The sequence below is a fragment of the Symphalangus syndactylus genome, chromosome 7 (genome assembly GCF_028878055.3).
Source record: "Symphalangus syndactylus isolate Jambi chromosome 7, NHGRI_mSymSyn1-v2.1_pri, whole genome shotgun sequence".
NCBI classification, from domain to species: Eukaryota; Metazoa; Chordata; class Mammalia; order Primates; family Hylobatidae; genus Symphalangus; species Symphalangus syndactylus.
The window spans coordinates 143,845,221-143,868,977 of NC_072429.2; the positions used below are offsets into that span (position 1 = coordinate 143,845,221).

At 41.4% G+C, this 23,757-nt stretch overlaps 1 protein-coding gene and 1 pseudogene across 2 annotated transcripts in view; one reads left to right on the forward strand and one right to left on the reverse strand.

Annotated features, from left to right (window-relative positions):
• The window catches only part of LOC134737270 (uncharacterized), a 43,454-nt gene extending 22,182 nt beyond the window's left edge, over positions 1-21,272 (forward strand). Inside the window, exon 2 of one of the 2 annotated variants that reach the window (XM_063643781.1) lies at positions 19,923-21,272. The gene's annotated coding sequence lies outside the window, so the exon portion shown is untranslated. Of the gene's footprint in view, positions 1-18,106; positions 18,622-19,922 lie in introns of those variants that run through there. The other variant, XM_063643780.1, reaches the window with a different exon arrangement.
• Positions 1,554-2,403, reverse strand: LOC134737086 (endogenous retrovirus group K member 5 Env polyprotein-like; annotated as a pseudogene).
• Positions 21,273-23,757: the final 2,485 nt, after the last annotated feature.

Consider the following 23,757-nt stretch of genomic DNA (forward strand, 5'->3'; position numbering starts at 1 on the left):
CCACCATAGGGCGGTTTTTCTCCTATCTCAGAATTGGACAAATGTACAATTGGGTTTTATACCGAGACATTCAGTTCCCAGGGGCAGGCAGGAGACGGTGGCCTTCCTCTATCTCAGCTGCAAGAGGCTTTCCTCTTTTACTAATCCACCTCAGCACAGACCCTTTACGGCTGTCGGACTGGGGGATGGTCAGGTCTTTCTCATCCCACGAGGCCATATTTCAGACTATCACACGGGGAGACACCTTGGACAATACCCCGCTTTCAATGGCAGAGGGCCCTGCGGCTTTCCGCAGTGCATTGTGCCCCTGGTTTATTGAGACTAGAGAATGGCGATGACTTTTACCAAGTATACTGCTTGTAAACATTTTGTTAACAAGGCACGTCCTGCACAGCCCTAGATCCCTTAAAGCTTGATTTCATACGACACATGTTTTTGTGAGCTCCAGGTTGGGTCAAAATGGCTGGGTCAAAGTGGCTGGGGCAAAGCTACAAATTAACAACATCTCAGCAAAGCAATTGTTCAAAGTACAGGTCTTTTTCAAAATGGAGTCTCTTATGTCTTCCCTTTCTACATAGACACAGTGACAGTCTGATCTCTCTTGCTTTTCCCTACATATCCCCCTTTTCTTTTTGACAAAACTGCCATCGTCATCATGGCCTGTTCTCACTGGTTGCTGTCTCTCTGGGGCTGCTGGATACACCTGTAGACTAACAATAGAGAAGACAGACATACAAGGATTAATACAAAATTTACAATAGTGGAATTTCCAATGATTTTAACCCAAGTGGCAGGGTTAAGATTTGTGAGGCTATCAACAGCTTTTACCATTGCCTCAGTTTCTGACACCAAATTTAACTGGGCTTTTGATGTTTTAAAAATTTGTTCTTCCAATTTTGAAATATCTAAAGTAAGATTATCTTCTCTTCCTTGTAGATGGCGTCTAACGATGTCCCAGTGATGTTCAGATTCCTTATAGGCTTGAGGTGTAATACTAAAATCTGATGTATTCCAGTCACACTGTAACTGAAAAGATATTCCAAACTTATGAGCCCATCTCCCATCCAAATGACAGTTTGTCTAAGATCATTAATTTGATTTGCCAATTTTTGATCTATTTAAGTCTGAGAATTCCACAATTTTGAGGAATTCTTTTGCCAATTATTCACGTATTCTGTAGTTTGAACAGAGGAGTGTAAAGCAATTTCAGCAGCCAAAGCAGTAGCTGTGACTGCGATAAGACCCATAATCACTGTAATTAAAGTAAAAATGAATCTTTTAGATCTAGTTAGAACTCCTTTTAATACTTCTGTTAAGATGTGTACGGATGGAGAAGCCTCCCACGGTCGGTCCATGGACACAGGGATCCACACACCCTCTCTTGCCCTCACTAACAGAATACGATGCTGCCAATCAAAAGTTGAATCAATGCAAGTAAACAATCTACAATTTTCACAGGTTATAGTTTGGGAATCTGGTTTAATAACTGTTTCCTACAACTAGCATATAAGGGGGTTTTATAAAACTTTGCAAAGGAATTGTGAGATTGGAATTTAGGTTAATAGTAAAATATGGCTTATGATTTCTTGTTCCCATGACTTGATTTCCAGACCAGATTCAAATGTGGTACGAGGCCACAGTGAGCTTCCATAATTCTGGGTGTTCAGGACCAACAACAGGACTAAATAACTTTTGTCGGGGTGATGAAATTCCCTTTTCACCCCATTTCCATGGATAGGGTGATTTTAGCCTTCTATAAACCTGGGCTAGCCTTTTAGTTAAATCACTATCATAGGCCAGATTAGTGGGCCAGACAGATGGAGCCTGTGAACATGAGTGGGTCTGGCCCGTACAATCATAATATAATTGGCCTCGAGGGGCCCAGTCTATAATAGTTCTAAATTTATTGTTTTGTAATACCACCACAGTATCAACCACACATTCTTCCCAAACTAAGACTTCTGGGTCTTTTGATTCTTTTGGAATTTCCTTGGGGCAAGGTTTTCCCTTAGGCCTAAATTTTAATGATCTTTTATAGGAAGAATCCTATAAATTATTCATTTATGGCCCGAGTGACATTTCACTTACCATGTGATAAGTAAATTTACTGGTGGCACTGACAGTAGGTACTTCTACCAACCAATTTTGGCTTGTAGGCATTAAGCATCCTGGTGCTTTTCCCAGGGAAATAGGAGGATAATGACACCCAGTGGAAATGTTTATCATCATTCCTTCTTCTTCAGGTTGGGCAGGACCACGGTCATCTGTGGGGCCTGGTACCCATGCACTATTATTAACATATACTTCAATAGGATTATCTATCCAAGTGACTGCCCAAATTAAGTGTGGGAAAGGCACATAGGCCCAGTAAGTATAGTTAGCTGTAGTGGCTCCTGCAGACATAGGGAGACTTACCACCGTTGATACAATTATTAAAGCTGAAGCAGCATATTCTCTGGAGTTTTTGTTACCTTTGTGTTTTTCAGGCTTTTTTCAGCTAACTGTGTCAGCTTCTTTAGCTGGGCCCAGGTCGGCGGCTCCGCTTTCTTGGTGGATGGCAACTTCATCTGTTCTTCTGATAGAACCATTTTATTCACCTGGTGAGTTGATGATGCTCAATTGCGGGTTTTTTGTCTCTGTGGAGGCACTTTTTTTTTTGCATCTCTGATGGGTTTATTGTAGAACTTCAAATGTCTAGTGGGTATCAAAACAGGAAGCTGATTTTCTCCTGGTGAAACACAAGTAAAACCTCTCCCCCATGTTATCAACTTCCTTATTTCCCATGTTTTATTTTTGTGGTCTTTCCACCAAATCAGTTTTCCCTCATGTGGGCTGTCCTTTTTACCAGTTAAATGTTGTTCTGCAGAAGTAGTGGTCTGATTTCTATAAATGTTTAAAAAATTTAAAGTATAGAGTGCTAGATTAAGTTGCATCTGGGGAGTGTTATACTCCTTACTGTCTTTTTCCTTTTTTTGTTTAACCAATTGAGCTTTGAATGTTCTATTAGTGCTTTCAATTATGGCCTGTCCTTGGGAATTATAAGGGATTCCTGTTGTATGTGTAATTTTCCACTGATTTAAGAATTTTTGAAATGCTTTACTACAGTATCCTGGCCCATTATCTGTTTTAATTTTTTCTGGAACTCCCATGACAGCAAAACAAGATAATAAATGTCTTTTAACATGGGAAGCACTTTCTCCTGTCTGGCAGGTTGCCCATATGAAATGTGAAAAAGTATCAACTGTCACATGGACAAATGACAATTTTCCAAATGAAGGTACATGTGTGACATCCATTTGCCATAATGCATTAGGACATAAATCTGTGGGATTAACTCCTGCCTCCTGAGTGGGCAGGTGTAAGACTTGACACTGAGCACCATGTTGTACAATATTTTTTGCCTGTTTCCATGTGATATCAAATTTATTTTTTAATCCTGTTGCATTTACATGAGTCAGGGCATGAAGTTCTTGTGCTTCCATCAAGGCAGATGATGCTAGCAAATCATCTTGTTCCTTTGCCTTAGTTAAAGGCCCTGGTAAATTAATATGTGCTTGAATATGAGTAATATAAAATGAGAAATTTCTTTTTCTTACAGTTTGTTGTAACAATTTAAACTGCTGATTTAACTGATCATCCATGCTATATTTGATTAGGGCTGTCTCAACATCCTTTGTAGCCTGTACTATATATGCAGAATCTGAAACAATATTAATAAGCTGATTAAAATCTTGTAACACTGAAATGACAGCAACCAATTCTGCTCTTTGAGCTGAGTGATGTTGAATTTCAATGACTCATTCTTTTGGCCCAGTGTAAGCCACTTTTCTATTGCTGGAACCATCAGTAAACACCATCAGAGCATTTTCTAAAGGTTTTTGTCTGGTAATTTTAGTTAATACCCAAGTAGTCAATTTTAAAAACTGGAAGATTTTTGTTTTTGGGTAATGATTATCAATAATTCCCACAAAATCAGCAAGACAAATCTGCAGCAGAATTGATAAAGGCTTGTCTAATCTGTTCCTTGTTTAAAGGAACAATGATTTTATCTGGGTCACTTCCACACAATTTTACTATTCATAGTCTTGTCTGACCAATTAATGTGGCCATTTGATCTAAGTACAACGTAAAAGTCTTAACTGTATTGTGAGGAAGGAATGACCACTCCACAAGATCTGTATTTTGAACAATAATGCCTGTTGGAGAATGTGCAGTAGCAAAAATCAAAAGTTGGTGTGGGGCTAAGTGATCTATTCTATTTACTTGTGCTGACTGAATTTTTTCTTAAACTAATTCAATTTCTTTAGTTGCCTCTGAAGTTAATGTTCGTTTACTATTCAAGTCTGGGTCCCCTCTCAAGATAGAAAACAAATTTGACATGGCATAACTAGGAATGCCTAGAGTTGGCCGAATCCAATTAATATCTCCTAGCAATTTTTGAAAGTCATTTAATGTTCTTATGTGTCTTTTCTTATTTGTATTTTTTGTGGTTTAATTTTTCTTTCCTCTACCTGCATTCCCAAATAATGAAAAGGAGTGGAGGTCTGAATCTTATCAGATGCTATTGTCAGGCCTGCGTTTGCAACCTCTGTCAGTAGAAACAGGTAACAGTCAATTAATTTGTCTCTTGTTTCTGCAGCACACAGAATATCATCAACATAATGAATGATATAACAGTCTGAAAACTTGTCTCTAACTGGTTGAAGAGCCTGAGCTACAAAAGTCTGACAAATAGTTGGACTATTAAGCATTCCCTAAGGCAACAGTTTCCACTGAAATCTGGTGGCTCATTCTTTATTATTTATGGCTGGCATAGTAAAAGCAAATTTTTCAAAATCCTGTTTTGCCAGAGGAATAGTAAAAAAGCAATCCTTCAGATCAATTATAATTAAAGGCCAATCTTTGGGGATCATGGCCGGAGAGGGCAGCCCAGGTTGGAGAGGCCCCATGGGTTGAATTACTGCATTAACGGCTCTCCAATCCGTTAGCATACACCATCTGCCTGATTTTTTCTGAATTACAAACACAGAAGAATACCAAGGTGAAAATGAAGGCTCACTATGTCCCTTTTCTAATTGTTCCTTTGCCAATAAGTGTAAGGCCTCCAGCTTTTGTTTTGTTAGTGGCCACTGATTTACCAATACAGGCTTTTCTGTTTTCCAAGTTAATGGGATGGGTTTTGGAGGCTCTACGGTGGCCACGCCCAAAAACGATACCCTATTCCTTTTCTTTCTTGATTCCCCTCAGCCTCAATTGGGACTTTAATGTCTTCTCCATTCTTCCCTAGTCCTTTGCCAGGGAGATATCCCATTTTAGTCATGATTTTTTGACTCGTGGGTCTGTATAGGGAGACTGGGATAGTAATCTCTGCATGCCACTGTTCTACCAAGTCTCTGCCCCATAAATAGTAACCTCTGCATGCCACTGTTCTAACAAGTCTCTGCCCCATAAATTAATTGGAATAGAAACAATCATGGGCTGAACTGTACTGTCTTCATTATCAGGTCCTAAACAATGTAAAGTCATGGCACTTTGATGCACTTCTGATGTGGTGCCCACACCAACAAGTCCTGTAACAGGCTTTTGTTTAGGCCAATTTTTTGGCCATTGATTTAAGGCAATGATAGAAGCATCAGCCCCAGTATCCACTAATCCTTCAAACTACTTTCTCTGAAGAGTGACTGTACACACAGGTCTATTCTCTGAGGGTTGACTAGCCCAATAAACAGCTTTTCCAGCAGGGTTGGTACTTCCAAACCCTCCTGTTCTTTCTGTTTTGCTATCCCCAATTTTAATATAAGGCAAAAGCAATAACTGAGCAATTCTATCACCTGGATTGGCACTCCAGGGAACAGTAGAGCTGATCACTAACTGAATTTCCCCTTTATAATCTGAATCAATTACCCCAGTATGAATTTGGACTCCCTTCAAATTTAGACTTGATCTTCCTAAAATAAGGACTACCGTCCCTTCTGGCAGTGGGCCATATACCCCTGTAGGAATCTTTTGCGGGTGCTCTCCAGGGAGTAAAGAAACCATTTGAGTAGAATATAAATCTACTGCTGTGCTGCCTGCTGTGGCGGGGGATAACTGTTGTGTTGTTGTAATTGGCTGATTCCCTGAAATGGTGGTATTTACTGTGGGGGTTGTTGTCCCTGAAAACCCTGAGGAACAAATGGCTGAATCGGGAATGCCCCACTTTGTTGTGGGGCCTGGGGCTGGCCCCTCTTCCCATTTCCCAACAATGGGTGTCCATTTTTATCAAATTTAGAATGACATTCCTTAGCCCAATGTTTTCCTTTTCCACATTTTTGACACAGGGCAGGTGGCTCTTTATTTTTGCTCTGTTTATTTAAGACTGGGCAATTCTTTTTTAGATGAGCGATTTGACCACAGTTATAACATTTTCCTCCAAATGTTTTAACTTGTCCTCCTAAAGCAACCCCCGTAATTGCCTGAGCCAATAGCATTGCCTTATGCATAGCTCCTCCAATCCCATCACAAGCCTTCACATATTCTGTAATTACATCAATGCCTGCTGAAAACTTTCCTGTTAATGGCTTTATGGCCGATTGACATTCTGGAATTGCATTTTGATAAGCCATTATTTCTACAACAACTTTTCGGGCGTTATCATCTGCAATAGATTTTTGAGCTGCATCTTGCAGCCTTGCCACAAAGTCTGGATATGGCTTTTCAGAGCCTTGTCTGATTGAACTAAAAGAAGAGCAGGAGGTTCCAGGGTCCTGAATCTTTTCCCAGGCCCTGAGGCAAATAGCCCTTAGTTGTTCAATAGCCTCATTTTGCATTACTGATTGTTGGTTAATAGTGCCCCATATATATATATATATATATATATTTTTTTTTTTTTTTTTTTTTTGAGACGGAGTCTTGCTCTGTCACCCAGGCTGGAGTGCAGTGGCGCGATCTCAGCTCACTGCAAGCTCCGCCTCCCAGATTCACACCATTCTCCTGCCTCAGCCTCTCCGAGTAGCTGGGACTACAGGCGCCCGCCACCACGCCCGGCTAATTTTTTGTATTTTTAGTAGAGACGGGGTTTCACCGTGGTCTCGGTCTCCTGATCTCGTGATCCGCCCACCTTGGCCTCCCAAAGTGCTGGGATTACAAGCGTGAGCCACCGCGCCTGGCCCGGTCTGCATCTATATTAACAACAGGATAAGTAGCCTGATTTTTCCGTACTTGTTCTTGTACTCCATCAATCCACCAGGTTTTAAACTGTAGATACTGAGAGGGTGAAAGAGAAGATTTAGCCAAAATTTCCCAATCATAAGGAATAACTCTATTTCCATGAGCAATGGAATCTAATAACGTTCTCATATAAGGAGAGTTGGGTCCATATTGTTTAACTCCTTCCTTCATATCTTTTAACATTTTCATGGTGAAATATTCATATCTAGCCTTAGTTCGGACAGACGCTCCTGCTTGACTCCCTTTCCTGGCCCTTTCCCAGCCGGTATCGGTTGTAACATTACCGGATACTGCCATGCCTCAGGATCTCCCTGTTTTCTGGCTTTATCAGTGGTCTCATGCAGTGCACTATCTTGTCCACTAGGTGGTATTGTAGGATTAAACACCATCGCCGTGGGTTGTTGATATAGTGCCCTGCTATTTGGCACAGGATCCCCGCTGGGATCTATACTGAGCCTCTGGAGATGGCCAATACTGAAATTCGGCTGGCGGCCGATGTTGATAAACTACCGGTGGTTGGGTTTTATTTTCTACCAGCTGATATTGTAGATACTGTGTCTGGATTGGCATTTGAGGTTGTAATGTCATAGGCATCTGAACCGCGGGAGAAGGAGTTGGTGGCCATCGTGGTCTAAACTCTGATGGCCCGAATAATTCTGGACCTCCTTCCCCCAATTTTGATGATTCAGGATATATTACCTCCTGTAATTGATTATAGTCAACATTTTGCATTGACCAAGCCATTACAGGCTCTACTACACGTTTACAATGTGAACTTTCCATTCCTTTCTTGAACTCTGTTCCTGCCTGTTCTTCACAATCTATTACAGTTTTCAGGGGCATCAGAAACTGAAACGCTATCTTCTTCTATTTGAAATTGTTCTAAAGTTGCTTTAATAATGGCCCAATCATTCCATACTGCAAGTGGGATGATTTTACCTTCCCTACTTTCTTGTTTTAATTCTTTGCCAATTTTCTCCCAATCTTTTAAATCTAAAGTTCCTTGTTCTGGAAACCATGGGCAGAATTGTTCTATTGTTTGAAACAGTGTAATTAGATTTTCTGTAGAAGCTTTAACTCCCCCTCTTCTTAAGAGAACTTTAATGAAGCTGAGATAAGAGGCATATTTACTTTCAGTTTGCCCCATTGTTACCCTGGATTCCTCCGAGCACACAAGTTTACCGCAAGGCTGACCGTGGACTTACTCGGGAATCTCTTGTCAGCTGTCCTAAATGCTCACGTTCTTAGCGTAACTTCACCCTAGAGAAAGGCACCCACGTTGGGTGGCAGATGAAGGAGTGGCCTGCCCCTCCACACCTGTGGGTATTTCTAGTCAGGTGGGATGAGAGACTGAGAAAAGAAATAAGACACAGAGACAAAGTATAGAGAAACAAGAGTGGGCCCAGAAGAGCAGCACTTAGCACACCAAGGACCTGCACCGGCACCGGTCTCTGAGTTCTCTGTTTTTATTGATTATTATTTTCATTACTTCAGCAGAAAGGAATGTAGTAGGAGAGCAGGGTGATAATAAGGAGAAGATCGCAAAAAACATGTGAGCAAAAGAATCTATGTCATAATTAAGTTCAAGGGAAGGTACTATTCCTGGATGTGCACATAAGCCAGATTTATGTTTCTCTCCACCCAAACATCTCAGTGGAGTAAAGAATAACAAGGCAGCATTGCTGCAAACATGTCTCGCCTCCCACCATAGGGCGGTTTTTCTCCCATCTCAGAATTGAACAAATATGCGATCGGGTTTTATACCGAGACATTCAGTTCCCAGGGGCAGGCAGGAGGTGGTGGCCTTCCTCTATCTCAACTGCAAGAGGCTTTCCTCTTTTACTAATCCACCTCAGCACAGACTCTTTACGGGTGTCGGGCTGGGGGACAGTCAGGTCTTTCTCATCCCACGAGGCCATGTTTCAGACTATCACATGGGGAGAAACCTTGGACAATACCCCGCTTTCCAGGGCAGAGGTCCCTGCGGCTTTCCACAGTGGATTATGTCCCTGATTTAATGAGACTAGAGAATGGCATGACTTTTACCAAGTACACTGCATGTAAACATTTTGTTAACAATAAAAATAAGCATTTCGTTGACAATTTAAAAAAAAGGCACATCCTGCACAGCCCTAGATCCCTTAAACCTTGATTTTATACCACACATGTTTTTGTGAGCTCCAGGTTGGGTCAAAGTGGCTGGGGCAAAACTACAAATTAACAACATCTCAGCAAAGCAATTGTTCAAAGTACAGGTCTTTTTCAAATTGGAGTCTCTAATGTCTTCCCTTTCTACACAGACACAGTAACAGTCTGATCTCTCTTGCTTTTCCCTACAACAATCATTATCCAAAAAACAAGATTTTTCAGTTTTTAAAGCTAACAACATGGGTCCTTCCAAAAATTACCCATAGTGCTCCATTGGAAGGAAGAGTGACTGTGTTTACAGATGGCTCTAGCAATGGGAAAGCAGCTTCCGTAGGACCTAAAAACAAAATTATTCAAACTGACTTTCAATCAGCACAAAGGGCTAAATTACAGACAGTTATAGCTGTGTTAGAAGACTTTAAGCAACCTGTAAATATTGTCTCTGATTCATCTTATGTTGTTCAAGCCACTCAATACATAGAAACTGCACTCATTAAATATCTTGTGGGTGAACAAGTCTATCAGCTTTTTTCTTCTTTACAAAAGGCAGTGCATGATCACTGTTTTCCTTTCTGTATTACACACATTTGAGCACACACTAATCTTCCTGGGCCCCTTGTAATGGCTAACGATCAAGCTGATTTACTAGTTTCCACTGTGCTTACTAATGCCCAAGATTTTCACTCCTTGTGAAACACATGTTAATAAAGCAGGACTTAAACAAAAATATCAGATTACTTGGAGACAGGCAAAGGACATTGTACAACATTGCCCTCAGTGCCAGGTACTATAACTGCCACATGAAGGGACTCATGTTAACCCACAGGTATTAACCCCTAATATGTTGTGGCAAATGAATGTAACCCATGTACCTTCATTTGGGAAATTTCATACGTCCATATTACTTTAGATACCTTTTCTCATTTTGTATGGGCAACTTGCCAAACAGGTGAGGTGGCTGCTCATATTAAAAGACATTTACTTTCCTGTTTTGCTGCCATGGGCATCCCACAAAAGATTAAAACAGACAATGGCCCAGTTTACTGTAGTAAATCTTTACAACCTTCCTTCAACAATGGTACATTGAGTACAGTACTGAAATACCCTATAATTCTCAAGGCCAAGCCATTGTTGAGTGGGCTAATCAAACCTTAAAATCTCAATTACAAAAACAAAAGACAGTGGGGGGAACCAGAGAATACTCTACTTCCCATATACAGCTACAATTTACTCTTATATTTTAAATTTTTTGAATTTGTCTAAAGATCAGGTTACAACAACAGCAGAACAGCATTTGTCAGGGCAAAAATAAATCCTCATGAAAGAAAACGTGTGGTGGAAGGAAGTCAGAATCAAAACCTGGGAAAAGGGCAAAATCATTACAGGGGGTCGAGGGTTTTCTCATATCTCACCGGTAGAGAATCAGCTTCCTGTCTGGGTACACACAAGACATCTTAAGCTGTGCCATGAGCCAGAATCCAAGGAAGAGGTAAAGACCTTGGAATATCCCTTCATCCCCAGTTCATCAGATGGCTCAGATGAACATCTCTGTTGAGCAGATGGAAACCAGTAAAACCCACCAAGTAACTCCACCGACCTGGGGGCAGATGAAGAGACTAGCTCACGTTGCAGAAGAGAACCTGAGGCCTCAGAATAAGCCGCTGACCACCAGTAATATAATGGTAGCTATGACGGCAGTAATCTCCCTGGTGGTGAGTCTCCCCATAGCTGAGGCAGATCAAAATTACACTTATTGGGCCTACATTCCATTCCCATCACTGATTAGGCCTGTTACATGGTTAGACCTCCTGGTGGAGGCTTATGTTAATGATAGTGTCTGGATGCCTGGACCAACAGACAACGGAGGTCCTACTCATCCAGAGGAGGAAGGAATGTTAATGAATGTTTCCATTGGTTATTGCTTTCCTCCCATCTGCCTGGGGCCAGCAGGAGGATGTTTAAATTATGATAAAGTTGGTTTATGTCCCTGCACATAATGGATCAAAAGCCTGTATTCATGCAATCAGTGGAAGAACATTTCAATCTTTGGACACTATTAAATACCTTGCACATAGCTATGTTATGACACATCACCAGATTAATAAATTTAAACCTAATAAGAAGCCCTGCCCTAGGCAGGCCACTAAATGGTCTGGAAGTCTAGAGGTGCTAACCTGGGAAGATTGTATTGCAAACAGCGATGCTGTACTGCAAAATAATTCCTATGGAATCATCATTGATTTGGCCCCTAGGGGACGCTTTGCAGTAAATTGTACTGGACAGCGTGAAGATTGTAGAGAGACTCCTTTTGCAAACAACTACCCAGATAATGCACCAAAATTATATAGAAGAATGGAAACAAATTACCCTTTTAAGTGGGAGGAGAATGGTATGGCTCCTTCAAGCCCCAAAATAATTGATCCAATTATAAGTCCAGAATATCCAGAATTGTGGAAATTAATGATGGCTGAAACCCAATTCGGATTTGGAAAGGAGAATATAAAAGAGAGACCCATAGTAAAAAACTTCAATTTGTTGTAGCCATGACTTCTAATCAGACGGTCCCATTGCAGAGTTGTGTTAAACCTCCTTTTATGTTGGCAGTGGGAAAAATTAATATCCTACTACCTGACTCTCAAACCATATCATTCCTCAACTGTCCTCTTTTTACCTGCATTAATTCTACCTTTAATAAAGATAACAGCATTTTACTGGTTACGGCCCGAGAAGGAGTTTGGATACCTGTTTCCCTCAATAGACCTTGGGAGTCCTCTCCCTTTATACATATTATCACTGAATTACTAAAAGGAATACTTAATAGATCAAAGAGATTCATATTTACTTTAATAGCTGTGATCATGGGCCTTATAACTGTCACAGCTGCTGCTGTTGCTGCTGGTGTTGCTTTGCACACTTCTATTCAAACTGTGGGCTTTGTGGATTGTTGGCAGAAAAATTCTTCTAAGCTTTGGAATTCCCAAAGCCAAATAGAACAAAAATTGGCAAATCAAATTAATGATCTCCATCAAACAGTAATTTGGATGGGAGATCGGATTATGAGCTTGGAGCATAGAATTCAAATGCAATGTGATTGGAATACTTCTGATTTTTGTATTACTCCTAGCTCTTACAATGCCACTGAACACCATTGGGAGATGATTAGATGTCACCTACAAGGAAAAGAAGATAATTTAACATTAGATATTGCTAAACTGGAAAAACAAGTTTTTGAGACATCTGAGGCTCATCTCACCCTGTTGCCTGGAGCTGATATTCTTGCTGGAGCTGCTGATGGCCTTTTTAATACCAATCTTTTAAAGTGGATTAAAACCATAGGTAGATCAACAATTGCAAATTTTATTTTGGTTTGTGTCTGTTTATGCTGTTTGTTTTTAATCTACAGATGTGGATGATGCCTTGGGAGAGAAGACAGAGACCGTGAACGAGCCATGATAGCAATGGCGGTTATTAATAAAAAAATTAATAAAGATAGAAAAGGGGGACATGTGAGAAAGAGAGTTTCTAGGGTGCCAGTTGAGTTGGTCTCCCCTGTGTGAGACAGCCATGGGAAGCCATGGGCAGCCTCTGGGGAGAAAAGTCTCCTTATTGCCTTCATGTCTTTATGCCCTGAGAGCATAACTGCTCAGCAGCATTCCACAGGTTACTCAGGGAGATAACACTCCCTTGAAGCAGTGGAGTATAATCAAACATCTTGGCTCCTCCTGAAACCCACTCCCACCTGTTTCAGTTCCAATAAATTAAAGATCTTAAGTAGTGTAGACACACGCCTTTGCTCAAGGAAATTCACAGAAACCGCCACTGCTATACATCTTATGGAATGACTCACTAGTTCTCCTTCACTGATTAATCCTTTTCCTCATCCCTTTCTCCCCCTCCCATCTGCCTTAAGAACAAACAGCTTGTAAACCAATAAATTGGGCAGAGCCCAAGAGCTGGGCTATGAGCAAGCCTCTGACACTCTGGTCTCCTGGACCTGCCTTTTAAATGCTTATTCTGTCTCTTTCCAACTCCTTTGTCTCCGCCGGACTTGGGGTACCTGCTGGGTGTTGTGTGGCTGGTTTCCCCAACATTGGAAAAAAGGCTGGCCTCACTGTTTATGGGTAGTTGTGGCAGTGGCCATCTCAGTATCAGAGGCTATGAAAATAATAGAAGGAAAGGATCTCACCATCTGGACTACTCATGATGTAAATGGCATAATAGGTGCCAAAGGTAGTTTATGGCTATCAGACAACTGCCTGCTTAGATACCAGCTGCTGCTCCTTCAGGGACTGGTGCTTCAAATATGCACATGTGCAGCCCTCAACCCTGTCATCTTTCTCCCAGAGGATGGTGAACCAATTGAGCACAACTGCCAACAAATTACAGTCCAGACTTATGCCACTGAGAGGATCTCTTAGAAGTCCCCTTAGCTAATCCTGACCCTAACTTATATACCGGTGGAAGTTCATTTGTGGAGAATTGGATATGAAGGGCAGGTTATGCCATAGTTAGTGATGTAATGGTACTTGAAAGTAAGCCTCTTCCCCCAGGGACCAGTGCCCAGTTAGCAGAACTAGTGGCACTTACCCGAGCCTTAGAACTCGGAAAGGGAAAAAGAATAAATGTGTATACAGATAGCAATCATGCTTATGTAACCCTGCATGCCCATGCTGCAATATGGAAAGAAAGGGAGTTCCTAACCTCTGGGGGAAACCCCATTAAATACCACAAGGAAATCATGGAGTTGTTGCACGCAGTGAAAAATCCAAGGAGGTGGCAGTCTTACACTGCGAAGCCATCAAAAAGAGGAAGGATAGCAGAGAACAGCAGCATAAGTGGCTGGCAGAGGCAGGGAAAGACAAAGTGGGGGGAAGACAAAGTCAAAGAAGGAAAGAACGAGGAAGACAGAGAGGGGAAAGACAAAAAGAGAAGGAAAGAGAGAGAGGAAGAGACACACAAAGAGGGAGTCAGAGAGAAAGAAAGACAAAGTCAAGGAGAAGGAGAGGAAGAGACAGAGAGACAAAGAGGGAGTCAGAGAGAAAGAGACAAAGTCAAAGAGGGAGACAGAAAGTCAGAGAGAGAGAGAGAGAGAGAGAGAGAGAAGTATTAAAGAAAAAACAGTGTCCTCTATTCCTTTAAAAGCCAGGGCAAATTTAAAATCTCTAATTGATAATTGAAGGTCTTCTCCAGTACCACCACCCTGTTGTCAGTGTAAACAAGAGTGTAGCCCGAAAGCACTGAGGCCACTGTCAACCCATAGCCTTCCTATCAAAAATCCTTAACCCAGCAGGTTTCCTAACAGGGGATCTAAATTAATTATCATACAAAGGTCCGAACAGACCTAGGAGGAACTCCCCTCAGGACAGGATGATAGATGATTCCTTCTAGGGGATTAAGGGAAAAAGACACAATGGGTATTCAGTAAGTGATAAGGAAACTCTTGTAGAAGCAGAGTTAGGAAAATTGCCTAATAATTGGTGTGCTCAAATGTGTGAGTTGTTTGCACTCATCTAAACCTTAAAGTACTTACAGAATCAGGAAGGAGCCATCTATACCAATTCTAAGTTAATATGGACTGAACAAGGTCTTATTAATAGCAAAGAATAATTGAAATCCCAAACTTACAAGGTTTTCAACGAAAGTAAGGTTTGCTAAATGTTAACAGTGTAACATGTATTATCCTAACTTCTAATCTTGTGGAAATCAGACTGCATCAGTGCCCCTCAAAACTCAAGTCCATCAGCACAGGGCCATACAACTACTACCCCTACTTATAGGTTTAGAAATGGCCACTGCTACCAGAACCGGAATAGCAGATTTATCAACTTCATTATCCTACTACCACACACTCTCAAAGGATTTCTCAGTTTGCAAGAAAAAACAAAATCTATCCCTGCTCTACAATCCCAAATAGACTGGCAGCAGTGACTGTCCCAAACTGCCAAGGCCAAGGCCTCCTCACTGCTGAGAAAAGAGGACTTTGCACCTTCTTAGAGGAAGAGTGTTGTTTTTACACTAACTAGTCAGGGATAGTACGAGACACTGTCTGGTGTTTACAGGAAAAGGCTTCTGAAATCAGACAATGCCTCTCAAACTCTTATACCAACCTCTGGAGTTGGGTGACATGGCTTCTCCCCTTTCTAGCTCCCATGACAGCCATCTTGCTATTATTCACTTTTGGGCCTTGTATTTTTAACCTCCTTGTCAAATTTGTTTCCTCCAGGATTGAGGCCATCAAGCTACAGATGGTCTTACAAATGGAACCCCAAATGAGTTCAACTCAAAACTTCTACTGAAGACCCCTGAATTGACCCACTGGCCCTTTGGCTGGCCTAGAGATTTCCCTTCTGAGGACACTACCACTGCAGGGCCCCATCTTCACCCCTATCCAGCAGGAAGTAGCTAGAGTGGTCACTGGCCAATTCCCAACAGCAGTTGGGGTGTCCTGTTTAGAGGGGGGATTGAGAGGTGAAGCCAGCTGGACTTCCTGGTTAGAGTGGGGACTTGGAGAACTTTTCTTTCTTACAAGAGGTTTGTAAAATGCACCAATCAATGCTTTGTAAAAACGCACCAATCAGCACTCTGTAGCTAGCTAGAGGTTTGTAAAATAGACCAATCAGCACTCTGTAAAATGGACCAATCAGCAAGACATGGGCAGGCATAAACAAGGGAATAAAAGCTGGCCACCCCAGCCAGCAGTGGCAACCTGCTCAGGTCCCCTTCCACATTGTGGAAGCTTTGTTCTTTTGCTCTTCACAATAAATCTTGCTGCCACCCACTCTTTGGGTCTGTGCCACCTTTAAGAGCTGTAACACTCACCACAACAGTCTGTGGCTTCATTCTTGAAGTCAGCGAGACCACAAACCCACCAGAAGGAATAACTCCAGACACAGAAGGATTGCTTGAGTCCAGGAGTTTGAGACCAGCATGGGCAATGTAGTGAGACACTGTCTCTAAAGTAAAAAAATCCATTGAGCGTGATGGCACATGCCTTTAGTCCCAGCTACTCAGGAGTCTGAGGTGAGGGGATTGCTTCAGCCTAGGAGTTCAAGGCTGTAGGGAGCTAAGATTGTGTCACTGTGCTCCATCCTGGGTGACAGAGTGAGACCATGTCTTAGGAAAAAAAAAAAATAAGGAAGGAAAGCAAACAATTTTTGGTTATGTGTGGACTTTCCATGTTCAGAGACTCCATAGCCATAAATCATTGCTACTCTATTCTTGTATGCTTCATAAACAAGGTTCTAGGTTTTGTAACTCTCCAGATATAGGTATATCTGGAGATATATATACCCCCTCCCCAAAGTCTGAGAAGTCATCTTCATCAAAATATTTGCAACGTGTAGGACATTTATTTCCTTTGGATGTTATTCTGTGAATCATCAACCTGGCTACTTATCTTATCAGGTTTTATCCCCCTTAAAACAATATATTAGTCTGATTGGGCTGCCATAACAAAGTACTACATGCTGTGTGGCTTAAACAACAGAAATTTATTTTTTCGGCCAGGCGCGGTGGCTCACGCTTGTAATCCCAGCACTTTGGGAGGCCGAGGCGGGTGGATCATGAGGTCAGGAGATCGAGACCACGGTGAAACCCCATCTCTACTAAAAATACAAAAAATTGGCCGGGCGTGGTGGTGGGCGCCTATAGTCCCAGCTACTCAGAGAGGCTGAGGCAGGAGAATGGCGTGAACCCGGGAGGCGGAGCTTGCAGTGAGCCGAGATCGCGCCACTGCACTCCAGCCTGGGTGAGAGAGTGAGACTCCATCTCAAAAAAAAAAAAAAAAAGAAATTTATTTTTTCACAGTTCTGGAGGCTGGAAGTCTAACATTAAGGTGCCAACAGTGTTGGTTTCTGGTGAGGACTTTCTCCTCAGCTTACAGATGGTGTCTTTTCTCTTTGGGTATGCACAGAGAGAGATCTCTAATGTCTCTTCATCATTTTGTAAGGGTACCAGTCCTATCTAATTAGGGCCCACAACTTGAGACCTCATTTAACCTTAATTAACTCCAAATACAGTCACACTGGGGTTAGGGCTTCAACATATTAACTTGGTGAGGGGAACACAGTTCATCATAATACATAGTCTATGGCCTTTTTAATGTCTTATAGTTATTTTTAAAGTTTCTGAGTAAGTACCAGTAAAGAACAAACAAGTAGATACTGAAAACATATTTTTAAATCTTGAGTGATTGCCTGTGATGAAAAGCCCCTCCCAATTGATTTTCTTCTGCCTTTAGGAAGAATGTCACTGAGTATCTGTTCTGTGTCTGTCCTACTTTGTGATAAGTCATAGGAAGGATTCAAGTGCTGAGATGAAAAAGCATAGCTAAGTGAAATAAAAACACAAAAGAAGCCAGGTGTCCTGGTTCCATTTTGTTTCTGCTCTCAAGTCTAAGGCAGAGCCTTTTCCTAGTTCCTTTCCCATATACCTTGAAGGTTTATCATCTCACAACTTGCTTACTTACTTTCATGTTTGGATTTACCCTTTTGCCTATCCTTGTCAACCCTGACACAAAATGAACTGTAGTTACTCTGTGGCCACCATATCTCCTACCATTTTGACTTTCCTTACTTCTTTGTTTCTCTTTTCCATTCTCTAGCCATGGCACATAGGGATGAGTTAGCACAGATCCCTTTATTTCCTAAGAAATAACTATTTCATATAATTTTCCTTTTGAATGTAACAATATTTTCTTTTCCTGTAGGATTAAAGAACAGATGATACTTACAACTTGTGTTTATTTCAGAATTGGAGGCCAAGCCTGAGGAGAAACATTTATATTTAAACCAGAAAACTTGTGAAGAAATGGAAGCACAAGAAATGGTTACATCAGGATCAAAGCTTAATGAAATATGGGAAGATGAGGTGAATTTATGCAAACTTGATGGAAGTATGAATTTGAAACAACCTCATTCTGAGAATACTGATTTCAGGCCCATGACACATATCCAGGAGAAAATCCCTACAAAACAGTAAAGGCAGGAATGCAACACAGAGCAGATTTGGAATCAGAGCTCAGAGGCTGTATCATTTTGGAGTTTTCTGCAAGAGATATCCCAGCAATGTGATATATGTGATGGAGACCTCAATCAGAATTCACATAACAATGACTATCAAGGAATCCAGATATTAGAAAAAAAAACTTGTATATTCACTGAATTCCAAGGACTCTTCAATTATAGTAAAACTCTTAATGAAAAGCAGAACATTCAAATGAGAAGGAAGTTTTATGAATGTAATAAATGTGGGAAAATCTTTAAATAGAGTACTGACTTCATTAGACATCAGAGGTACCATACTGGAGAGAAACCCCATCAGCTTACTAAATGTGAAAAAGCTTTGATTCAAATCTCTAATCTTATTCAACATCAGAGAATTCACACTGGAGAAAAGCCTTATGAATGTAATGAGTGTAAGAAATATTTTAGTGATTTCACAACCCTCTGTGAATATCACAGAATTCACACTGGAGAGAAATCTTGCATGTGTGACGAAGGTGGGAAAGCTTTTGTTCAGAGCTCAAATCTTAGCATCAGAGAATCCACACTGGAAAAAAACCCTATGTGTGTAATTAATGTGGAAAGGCCTTCAGGCAAAGCACTGGTCTCATTCAGCATTAGAGAAACCATAATAGAGAGAAACCCTGTGAGTGTAGTGAATGTGGGAAAATCTTAAGACACAATTCACAATTTTGTCAGCATCAGAGGACATATGATATTCAACTGACAATGGGTAACCAAGGGAAGCTTTGTTTATGTAATAAACGTGGTAAGGCCTTTAAGTAAAATGCACATCTTATCTAATATCATAGAACTCATACTGGTGAGAAATCCTATGAGTGTAATGAATGTTGGAAGGCTTTTGGTGCATATTCAACTCTTCTTCCGCATTGAAGAATTCACATAGGAGAGAAATGCTGTGATTATAATGTGTGTGGAAAAGCCTTTAGGCAGAGGGTCCACCTTACTGAACACCAGAGAATTCACTCTGGAGAGAAGGCTTATGAATGCAGCAAGTGTGGAAAAGCCTTCAATCATAGTTCCAATTTTATTCAACATCAGAGAATTCACAGGAAAAAGGTATCTTAAGTAGGACTTCTCCCCCCATATCTCAAGAGCTACATGATTCCTGTGGCTCAAATACCACTTTCACAGTTCTGACATTGTGTCTGGTGCCCACTATACTAATGGGTAAGAATAAGCAAATATCAACTCTAATTAGATGGCCTTGTGAACATGACTATAGAAAGGGGAGAGGCAAAGACTAGCCAAGTGACCACAGGCAAGTCTGAGTCTGGTTTTGTAGCTCCCCATTTCATTCCTAAGCAGCCTGGTGAGCCCAAGGGAACTCTGCTTATATTGAGTAATCATCACTAGCCAACAAAAGGATCATTTCTGTTTTATTACATATAAGGATGGAAAGCAGATACAGGTTGGAGGAGCATAAAGAAAAGGATTTATGAAATAATTTAAAGTTTAGTTCAAACAAAAAACCCTTCATTTTTCCAAACGTCTTTCCTGATATCCAATGTTTTTAAGTCACCACTATGATTTTTTCCCTAGCCCTAGTTGTGAACAAAGTCCACTATGATTTAAAACCTTGGAAACCTTCAAACTATTCAGAAGTGTTTACTGAACACACAAGCAAATGCTATTGAGCAGATGTTGCTACTCACAGCCTACCATATGCCAAGCATTGCACCACGCACCACACTGGAGAGATGGAGAAGAAAGGTGAGACACCTCCGTTATTGGGCTTAGAGTCTATTGGTGAGAGAAGAATGCTAAAAATGATATAACTTATTTAAATTGTAAATACAATAAGGTCTCTGAAGGAGGAATGTAATGGTGCTGGGTGAACCTATAATAGGTGCCCTGTTTAGTGGATTCATGACAGAGTAACTTCTATGGGCTAATGGCAGCATACTCCAGGCAGCCTGGTCCTGTCCTCTTTACCTCTTCTGCTTGGTTCCATATAATTCAGCATTTTTTTTTTGAGATGGAGTCTTGCTCTGTTGCCCAGGCTGGAGTGCAGTGGTGTGATCTCAGCTCACTGCAACCTCCACCTCCCGGGCTCAAGTGATTATCCTGCCTCAGCCTCCCAAGTGGCTGGTACTGCAGGTGCATGCCACCACACCTGGCTAATTTTTGTAATTTTAGTAGAGATGGGGTTTCACCATATTGGTCAGGCTGGTCTTGAACTCCTGACCTCATGTGATCCACCCACCTCAGCCTCCCAAAGTGTAATTCAGCACTCTTCAATTATACATATTGAAATATGCATTTAGAAAAGTACTTAAGTCATAAATATGTACAACTCAATTTTGAGTATGTGAACAAGAAAGTAACCACTATCCACATAAAAATGCAGAGCAGATTAGCCCCCAAAGCCTCCTTTGTGCCCACTCCTGGTTATTACCTTCAAAATGCTACATAATGAGAGGACTCAGGTGCCATATAAAACTATAAAGGTGACAATTGGAACAGAAATTAAAATCTTGCTAAATATTGGAAACTCAACAATAAAAAGGATTGAAACGGAAAGAAGAGTTAATATTGCTATGGTTTGGATGTGTGTCCCCTCTGAATTTCATGTTGAAATGTGATCCCCAAAGTTGGAGGTGGGACCTGGTGGAAGGTGTTTGAGGATGGATCTCTCACGAATGGCTTGATGCCTTCTTGGAGGTAATGAATGAGTTCTCACTTTGTTACTTCATAGAGAGCTAGTTGTTTAAAAGAGGCTGGCTCCTCTCTCTTGCTCCCTTTCTTGCCATGTGACATGCCTGTTCCCTCTTAGCCTTCTTCCATGAGTAAAAGTTTCCTAAGGCCTCACCAGAAGCTGAGCAAATGCCAGCACCATACTTCCTGTGTAACCTGAAGAACCATGAGCCAAATAAACCTCTTTGTAAATTACCCAGCTTCAGTGTTCCTTCATAACAATGTGTAACAGATTAACACAAATATGCAATCAAAATATAATATGACAGAATTAAAACAAGAACAACTATCTTAACAAATTGGATTAACTCACCTCTTTTAAAAAATATATAGATTTGAGCTGGGTGTAGTGGCTCCTGCCTGTAATCCCAGCACTTTGGGAGTCTGAGGCAGGTGGATCACAAGGTCAGGAGTTCAAGACCAGCCTGACCAATATGGTGAAATGCTGTCTCAACTCAAAATACAAAAATTAGCCGACCATGGTGGCATGAGCCTGTCATCCCAGATACTTGGGAGGCTGAGACAGGAGACTGGCTTGAACCCAGGAGGCAGAGGTTCTGTGAGCCGAGATCAAGTCACTGTACTCCAAGCTGGGTGATAGAGCAAGACTGTCTCAAAAATAAATAAATAAATAAAAATTAAAAATATATCATTTCAAATTGGAATGAATTAATGGCACTCACAACAACCTGGATGGGATTGGAAACTATTAGTCTAAGTGAAGTAACTTAGGAATGGAAAACCAAAGAGTGTACATTCTCACTCATAAGCGGGAGCTAAGCTATGAGGATGCAAAGGCATAAGACTGATATGACGGACTTTGGGAACTCATAGTGAAAGGGTGGGAAGGGGGCCGGGTGCGGTGGCTCACGCTTGTAATCCCAGCACTTTGGGAGGCCGAGGCGGGCGGATCACGAGGTCAGGAGATCGAGACCACAGTGAAACCCCGTCTCTACTAAAAATACAAAAAATTAGCCGGGTGTGGTGGCGGGCGCCTGTAGTCCCAACTACTCGGAGAGGCTGAGGCAGGAGAAGGGCGTGAACCCGGGAGGCGGAGCTTGCAGTGAGCCGAGATTATTGCGCCACTGCACTCCAGCCTGGGCAACAGAGCAAGACTCCGTCTCAAAAAAAAAAAAAAAAAAAAAAGAAAGGGTGGGAAGGGGGTGAGGGATAAAAGACTATAAATTGGGTTCAATGTGTACTGCTTGGGTAATGGGTGCACCAAAATCTCACAAATCACCACTAAAGAACTTATGGAACCAAATACCACCTGTTCCCCAAAAACCTATGGAAATAAAAAATTAAAAAAGTATATAGTTTCATATATATATATAGTTTCAAATTAGATCACAAAAGAAAGTCCAACTCTTAAAATACAGTGATTCTGAAAGGCTAAAAATAAAAGAATAAGCAAAATATACCAGGGAAATCTAAACAAGAAGAAAGCATGATATTAAGATGGTAACCTTAATGTCAGAAAAGGTGGAATTCAGGCCGGGCGCGGTGGCTCACGCCTGTAATCCCAGCACTTTGGGAGGCCGAGGCGGGCGGATCACAAGGTCAGGAGATCGAGACCATCCTGGCTAACACGGTGAAACCCCGTCTCTACTAAAAATACAAAAAATTAGCCGGGCGAGGTGGCGGGTGCCTGTAGTCCCAGCTACGCGGGAGGCTGAGGCAGGAGAATGGCGTGAACCCCGGGGGGCGGAGCCTGCAGTGAGCCGAGATCGCGCCACTGCACTCCAGCCTGGGTGAAAGAGCGAGACTCCGTCTCAAAAAAAAAAAAAAAAAGAAAAGGTGGAATTCAGGTTAAAATGCATCAAGTAATACAAGAAAATTTACAATGACAAAGGCTACAATTCCCAATGCAAATTTAGCAGTTTTGAATATTTATGCCCCAAGGAGCACCCAGTTGCTCTTTGGGTTGTCACAGTAATGGCCACAATGGAGCATGCCTCCTGGTGTCCATGCCCTTCTCACACCAACCGTGGACTTCAGCCAGTGTGAAATAAGCAAATGTCACAAGCAGAGAGTTGATAAGAACTGTCTAGCTGAGCCCAGTCTAAATTTTAGAATCGTGAGCAAATAAATGGTTGTTTGTAATGTGAATGCCTATAGAAGAGGAAAAAATTAATAGGATGGATGAAACTTATAAAAAATGTTAGTAAGGTAGTAGCTTTTGAAGTATTGATAAAACTCTAGATATGAGCAAGAAACTAGTGTGTGAGCTATAGGCAGGACTAGTAAGATATGTTACATGTAGATAGGAAGTTAGTATCCTGTAGGACATGCTAAAGATGGAACAAATGGAATGTATAATGCAATCAACAAGAGTATTCCTTTAGATAAAAAGAGATGGGAAGATCAAGTCATAAGATGTGATTGGGCCACTTTTGGGCTCTGTGTTATGTCATCATTTCATCAGCTACCCATTTGTGACACCCATTATGGTCCCTTTCAGGCTCCACATGTGCTCTGCCCAAGAAATGCAGGTAAAACTTAGGGTTTTGTTTTTGTTTTTGTTTTCTTTTTTTTTAGCAAGCTAATTGGTAGACTGTGCTGTGGCCAAGAGTACTTGGTCTTGCATCCCTCTGCTAGCACAAGCATGTATATTGGCCCCAGGTAAGGTCAATCTGTGGTCAACCTTGCTCCAATGCAGCTCTTGTCCTTGTAACTACAC